The following is an 8,451-nucleotide window of genomic DNA, read 5'->3' on the forward strand; positions in this document are numbered from 1 at the left end:
TGACAAGCTATATTTTTATAACAGTGATATCACACACAAAGATGATATGCCACGAAACATTGAACTTCTATTCATGTTTCTTTCTTAAACATTTCTAATATAAAGCATCACAGTTTCCACTGAATGTTTATGCTCTGACTGATACATATAATAATCTAAGAGCCTGCTCATGATTAAGAAACATTAAATTTGACAGATTTGCCGTGAATTATTTCTTCAGCTCCTCAGGAGAATGTCACCCAAAATGGATTTATTTCATGGATTTGTAAGTGCTAAGGATCACAACCTTTCAACTGCTAGGGACAGAACTACAGGGCTACTTAACTTAGTTTATCCAATATCTATGAAACAGATGTGGTTGGATCTTGGCCTAGAAGATAAAACTGTACAATATTGGTGAACTGTGGTACTCAAAAGTTAATCTATGATCTGTTTTTTCTGCACATTATGCCATTGTTCTGTATATATAATTATTTCAAGAAGAAAGGGAGAAAAGAAAAAAAGACAGCAGGTTTTAAAAAATGTTCTCAGCTCAGTCACTGGGGTCATCTAGTCTTCCCAGGCTGAATCAGCATGTCCTAGGAACCTGCCCAACTTTAAGCACATAAATACTGACATCAAAATGGGAGCCTATCCACAAGGGCATAATGTAAGGCTTGTCCAAAACTGTTTGCAGGATTAGGGCCATAGAAAGTAATCACCCTCTGAACATTGGCTTACAGGCCCTGAAGTCCCAATGATTTTCAGCTCAGACCAGTTTACATTTTCTGGCAGCTTGGTGCTTCAGTGGCATCTGGTGGGATTTTTTTTAAACTTGTTCTGCATCACGAGCCTCAGTAAATTTGCAAGGTTTTTGCAAGTAAGCTTGAAGGGCTCGTTCATCAGACCTTGAATTATCAGCAAGTACCCAAAATTAGTTGTCAACTTTGAGAAGGTAAGAAAATCCAACAGCATCTGATGTAAATCTCTCATGCTTAGTGCTTTTGGGGGCACTCTGCAAGTCTTGCAGACAGTATCATTAGTGTTTCCATTTGAATTCTGAGGTGGAGCAGTGCCATCTCTAAGCTTTTTCTTCACTGGAGCAATTGCAGCACAATTGCAAATACACCTTCAGTGAGTATGCACCTCAGCAAGTGTAAAGATTAGTCATCACACAGAGCAGCCTTTTCATTAAGAGTGGCACAGCCAGTTTGACCTTGATTTATCAAAGGAAGGAGATTACATTTAGTCTTCTAGATCTCCCACAGTATTCACTTTCTGTGAACTCGCTCATTACTTCTTACTGTTTTCATCAACACAATTTCACTACTTCTAACTATATTACAGCAGCGATTTATTACAGTAGGTTTCCAGCATAGATCAGTATGAGACAGAGACCAAATAATACAATTTCACATACACCCACTACAAGAATATTAGTGCTGAACAGAGAAAGGTAGCAATTACATATACTCACACGCATGCCTGCAAACACAATTATACTGCAAACACTATTAAGATTGCGAAATCAAGAAGCAGAACCTAGGAAATGCTAGAATTAGAGTCAGTTGTGTAGCTTAATTCCCTCCATTTGGGGATACATATTATGATACTTCCTGTAATTACATTAGAATTTAATGTACTCTTGTCCAATTTTTCCATAAGGCCAATTCCTCCCAAATTTTGAGTCCAAGTTACTGGGGAACTAGATCACATAGATTCTATGTTAATCAGAATATTTTAAGATGGACATTTTTTCCAAGCCTCAGACACAGCTGTGCTGTTTTGGCTAAAACTTTGCCAACAGCTGAAGCCTGAGAGAAACTCATGAAAAATTCCAACTAAAAATGTGCAGCACTATAAATGAAAAGAAAGAGGTGCGGGCTGCTCCATTCACTAGGCTGACTCCACAAGGCTTTGTAAAAAAGGCAGTACTGTACATATGCAAAACATTTTATCAAGCAACCCCAAAATAGCCCCATAAAGTAGGTAGATGCGAAAGACGATACTGAAAATAGTTAATCATGTAGTCAGTCAGTAACAGAGCAGAGTTGTTTTCCACAGTTTCCATGCTCCAGCATACCAGCTATGAAACAACCGTCAAACCAAAACCAAATAATGGTTGCAGTCTACTTAAGGTACACAAACCAAACCTTTGTTCTTACCAAAGGATATCTGTACAAATAGAATAGACAATTACATCTGAAACTACCTGTTTTACATTTGCAAATACATACTGATAGAAATAAATTGAGATATTTCATGTAAACAATATATCAGCAAATTTGCTAAAGGAAAATTCATGACAGCAGGTGATAATTTGGTCTATACTATACATTTTGAAAGCTCTTGAATTGCATGCTGCACTGCTGCAATCTACCATTTCACTATATCCTGTGTCTTACCTAAGTGTTTGGTAAGGCAAGGAAAACTAGAGCCAGCAGTGAAGCACACAAACAGAATAACAAATAGGATCACTTTTCATTTCAGGCTTTTATATTATAGAATTATATTTTCAATCCTAACATAGGTCACAGTAGTCACAATGGCTGTTTTTAACTTGCTTTCTAGGCACGTAGTACAGTTAGGAAAGATTTTCACATAATCAAAGTTGGATATTTCTAGAGAGATCAAAAGAGTCTGTGAAGTGGAGAGCAGGTGCTACAGACATCTTAGAGGATCTGAGAATGCAATTAACCAGCAAATGAGCCTTGGAAAACCTAGTCTTCCTGAACAGATGAGCACAATAAAAGCCACTGAGAAATGAGATGGCCAAAGCACACTAATAACAGCAGCAAGCATATAGACATCTGCCCTGTATCTTAACCTTTAGGAAAAGAGAGAGGATCAGACACAGAAAGCAAAGTAGGTACAATTATGCAAATGTGTGGGCCTCCTTGAGGAGATGAAAGTTTACTGATTGCTTTTACAGAGGCTCGGTTAAGCAGAACACTACTGGCCTCCCTCTTTTCACTCCAAGTGAATTGGYACTTGGGATGGCTAGTGCTGGATAAAAACGGTAAAGTGTCTTCTAGAAAATTAGAAAAAACAAGTGATTTTACCTCTCAGCATTTATACAGCAACTTTTTTCATCATTTATATTCTGACTGCTGGCATCAAAGTTTAGCACTGGGAGGTGTTTAATGAGCTTTGTGGGAATCTGTGGTCACTGGCAGCATTTAACATTTGGACAAATGTAATATGGCTTTGGACAAATGAAAATAATCCATCTGAACAATTTCTGCTGATGCCAAATATCATCCAGGGCTTATTGAAACAATGGAAAAGTGAGCTCTCAAATTTTAAAAATGGGACAGACTTTCTGTAACTCTGTCCCTATTTTGTTCCCAAGTTCTACAATATACTGTGCAGTAGCTTATCTCTTTACAGCGTATTAATCACAAAAGCTATCACTTGTCAAGTCTAGTATGGATATTATAGGCATTCAGATTAAAAGGGGGATTTTCTGCTCTGACACAGAGCATCATTGTGTGACAGGGCCATAAAATTTCCTCTTATATGGAGACAGAGAGAACTCAATGTGGGAGTGCAGGAAAGAAGTGCAGCGTTATCCACCTTGAAATAAGCAGCAAGATAGAGCAAGTGCGGCTTGCATAGTTTTAATACTACAGCTCCTACAAAATGGTTCACTGTGTCTTGTTGCAGAATATTTTCTTTCTTTTAGTCCCCAGTAACTCAAAGTTTTAAAGGACTTTGTCTTCCCCATCACTTTAACTTGCTATGATTTTCTGAAACTTGAGGCAAGGCTGGAATGGCCACTCAGCTAGCACTCTCAACAATATATTCAGGCTGTGTAGTACCACTGGGGCGCTGAAACAGCAGTTATTTTTAAATCCTTTTGACTTGTTTCCCTGATCATTTTTTGCTACCTTGTTATGTTTGAGGACCTTGGCATTTAGTTGACACTGGATAGTTTTCCTTTTCCCTTTTTTTCTAAACTAATGATTTTTATCATCTCCCACTTTATAAATTAGGCAGACCATTTTGTAACAACAGTTGCTGAAATTACTCTTAAAATAATTCTGAGCCCARTTCTTCCAAACTTACTCCTACAGAGTAGTCTTCACATTCTGATACTGATACCAGTGGGACTATTTTAGTCAGACAATGCCAACTGCAAGTTAGAGCAAACAACTGGTCACCTAGCAAAATCCAGTGGTGTTCATGAGAGATTTTAACAATTTGCTTCTTCCCACTATTAGATTTTAAGAACTTTATTCAGTCTGTGAGTTAGCAATTTAGGGATTCTAATACCCCTAAGTTATGCTGGGAATGAGCCCCACACTCATCCTTAACCGAATTCATTGGCTTAAATGAAGCTGAACTTTAAATGGTTCTACTCCCTGTGAACAGGAGTGTCAAATCAGATGCTGCCCCTACCTTTGAAATCTTGCAGGTATATTTCTTCTATCTCCTTTCATTTTCACATTGCTTCTTTTTATCCCCTGCTCTGTGATATGCGGTTGCATAAGACAAGTACCAGGTATTTCCAGTCCTTATGCTTTTTTGTGTTAGCTTGATAATTTATTAAAACAAAGATATCAGTTTAGCACCAGGGACTTCAGAGATCTTTAATGGCTTGACTTTTACAATAGGACAGTTAAGCATAATGGCATGCCCCTGTCATTTACTAAGGATTAAAGAAAATTAAAATCTTCCAGTCACGGAAATGATATTTAGAGGTCATCAGTCTGTGCAGTTTGAAAGACATTCAGAAATATTTTCTGAATCATGCTGGAAGAAATATCTTACACTTACTGTTAATTACCACAGCGTGACAAGCAAAGTTCTTTTCAGGTTTTCTTCTTTAAGTCACGGATAAAAGTCTTAAATTTTCACTCTCTAATTTTCAGTCACAGGCAGCAGGCTGACTGCCATTTACCTGAAATAACCCATTCTCCCAACATTGCTGGGGAAAACCACCTGATTTAACTGAGTTGAGAATAGCTCCAAGGAGAAAATGAGGGAAGGAACAGATGCACTGAAAGAAAGAAGCGTTTGGGCTAGAGCTCTCAAAGCACCCCTGTCAAGGGAGAAACAACATACTGAACTTGTTTGTTGCTATAGGAAGCACTGCAACATTTCTCTATGCTTACACAGCAAAAGCTTTGGAAGGATACACTGGAACTGCATGTCTGCTGTCCATACGGATCTCGCCTGTAGTCTTCTTCTCTTTCTTTCCTGTGTGTACGTGGTGGGGGAGGGAAGAAGGAGGAGGAAGAGGAGCAGGGGGGAGACTCTAATGTCCATGAAAGACCTAGGGCACATTAGCAACTATAAGCACAACTGATCATTAACAGTAGACCTACAGCTCTTCCATGGAAGGCATACTAGAGAATTAGTGAAGGACCTCATGTAAAGGTCTGATCAAAAGGTTCGTATACCCGAATAGTCTCCAGAGGGAAGATTTATAGGACCTTATGCTGAACTACAAAGAGTGGGACAAATGGAAAAATTCTGAAAAKTCTGAAAAGTCTCTGATGCAGAGAATGGCTCATTAAAATCTTTACATTGTAAATCTGAGATAAAACTCTTTACTTAGATCCACACTACAAATCTATCTATCTCATTTCTTTCACAACTTTCCTTGATGTCAGTAGGAGTGGGGTAGGTTAAATAAACGGAGATTATGAAGTTGAAGACTGCACAGTGTACTAGAGAAGATAATTTTGCCCTGAGGATGCAGTATAGAACGAAAGTCATCCTGCAAGAAATAAAAGGTTGCAGAATAATGGCTAATGACCGTTTATGTTCATTTTTAATCCACCTTATCAGCTGCTTTTGACATCCTCCGCCCTGTAATTGTGCTTGATCATTTAAAACATATACTGAATTTCTGCAACTAAATTCTGACCTCTAAGGTGAGGATGCAATCTGATAAGAAATATAGAATCACTGTAGATTGCAATTCCTTTCTTAAAAAAAAAAAGAAAAAAAAATCATGACTTTAAGTCCTATTTCAAAATCAATGGGACCCATTGCACACCAAAATATAAGAGGTGCTTATGCACTGCATTCAACTGATACCTTACTTACAGTGAGTTTTGGTATACTTTAGATTAACCATAAAACATCAGCAGTGTTTAGGTTGCACAGTTTATCATTACTACGCCCACATTCAAATTGTTGTTTTTCTCTGTCACCACCATCTCTCCTTTAAAATCTGTGTCAGGCTGGTTCCTGCTTTTTTGCTTGCTAATATTGATGTTTTAAAACCTAGATTATAAAAAGCAACAATTTCTATTCGAGTTAAATGCAATCATGCTGCTCTGGCAGTTCCATCTGTATTGATTACTTGGGAAGTAACCAGCACATTTACTCCTCAAATTGTGTTCCTTATATTAGAAATTCTGAAAAATAAAAACAGGCACAGTCCTTACCTTCAAGTAAGAACCCACATTGGATCAGACACAGAATACACTCCTTTGTTCACGTTTCTTTTAGGATTTGAAGGAACCTTTAGCTGTGAACCACAATGAATTATGCTATATTGGACTAAGCCCAATCCTTATTTTCTCCCTCTCCTATTGTCTTTATTATCCTCATGAATACTTGTAGAAAAAAAAAATTTTAACAACAATTTTGTTCACTCAAAGATAAAAGAGTGATAGGGGCTTTTGTGAGACGAGGTGTTTATCTAATCCCACTTCCTGATGACTGCCACTGATTGGTGTCAGTTCCCTAACAGCTTTCCTATACTCTCAGTACCAGTGAAGTAACTTAAAATATTGGTGTCCAGGGTCAATCCAACTAAAATGACTACTCTCTTCTAACCTGGAACAAGCAAATAAAACAGCTATCCACCCTTTTGCTGATAACATTACAGTGTGGAGGAGGCCTAATCTTCTCTCTCAATGTCCCAGACCCCTGCTGGGTTACTGAAAAAGATCACTCTTGATCGAAGTCCTTTCCCCAGCCCTTCCCCACTTCCCATCCTCTTTTCTTAGTTTCTGCACCCGTATCTCTCCCCTTTCTATGTTCTGCTATGTAGAGATAGAGATGCTCATCCTTTACATGGCCAAAGAAGTGAGTAGAAGACTAGTTCTTTTCCTACCAGACCGTGGTAGCTGCACTATTGCTTCAGGGAAGTAACAAATCTCAGGATGCACAGCTTCAAAAGCAACAGAATTTGGCTGTCCCCAAATCTATCAAAATTACAGCTCATACTGTGGCAAAAAGAGGTAAATGGGAGCAAACCAATTCCAGTTCTCAGGATTTGGCTGGGAGAGAAAGGAGGAATGATATAAAAATGGTCAGTAAGATGGAGGACACTCACCTTACATTTGCAATTCTAACTACCTAACTTCTTGATAATTAAAAAAAAAATTTCTGTATTTCTGTATGTTACAGGGTTTGAGCATTGTTTTGTTCCACAAGATTGCTTGACATTTTATCATTTAAATTGATTAATTCTGAAAGCTTTGGGGAGAACACATTAGCACTAGTAGAGAAAAAAAATATAGAATAATATAAGGTTTGTAAAGGTGTCATGAAAGCAACTGTCAGAAATTACACTTGTTTATAAGGCTGACAGACTACATTAAAGAATTTCAGAGTTACATTTAGGCTAAAGAGTAAGTCTCCACAGGGTTACAAGCGGGATGTTGCTAAGAGGTCATAAACAGGCATTCCTTCGGTTGCCATTGGCAGACAATTTCAAATGGACCTTAGGACTGACCCTTAGGTTGAGAACAGAGAAGGGAGATCAAAGGAAATTTCTGACCCCCTTCAGATATACAACGTCTCYCATCACATAAATAGAAATAACCTGCCCAGTTTTCCTGCTCTATCTTTAATGTTTCATTTTATAGCACTTTTCCACTCCTGTGTGTGATAGCACAGCAGTTTAATCTTTCTTTTCCAGTTCCCTGTGAAAAGGTCCCCAAATTCACACCAGTGCTGGCACYGTAGCTATCTCCTCTTCATCTCTATCCTTCCTCCTAGAAGCAGTCTGAACCACTAGGCATCCAGGCCCTTATTAATTGTGTTTTCTAATGATTTAKTAATTGGAACAGGGGAGCAGTACATCTGGCAACATTTACATTTGCAATTAAGGGATCTGATTCTCCATAGCAGAAGTCTGATTTTATTATTTGGCTTAACTTAGAAATAGTCAGATGGCTTAGATATGAAGAAATTTGTATTACTGAGGGATACAGAAATCTGGAGAGAACGAATCCATCCCTTTGTTGAATATCTTGAGCCAAATGAGCAGTGGATGTTGTCTACCTTGACTTCAGCAAGGCTTTTGGCACTGTCTCCCATAACATCCTCAKAGACAAGCTCAGGAAGTGTGGGTTAGATGAGCAAACAGTGAGGTGGATTGAGAACTGGCTGAATGGCAGAGCTCAGAGGGTTGTGATCAGCGGTGCAGAGTCTAGTTGGAGGCCGTAGCTAGCGGTGTCCCCCAGGGGTCAGTACTGGGTCCAGTCTTGTTCAACTTCTTCATCA

The sequence above is a fragment of the Apteryx rowi genome, unplaced genomic scaffold (assembly GCF_003343035.1).
Source record: "Apteryx rowi isolate R43461 unplaced genomic scaffold, aptRow1 scaffold_1, whole genome shotgun sequence".
NCBI lineage: Eukaryota > Metazoa > Chordata > Aves > Apterygiformes > Apterygidae > Apteryx > Apteryx rowi.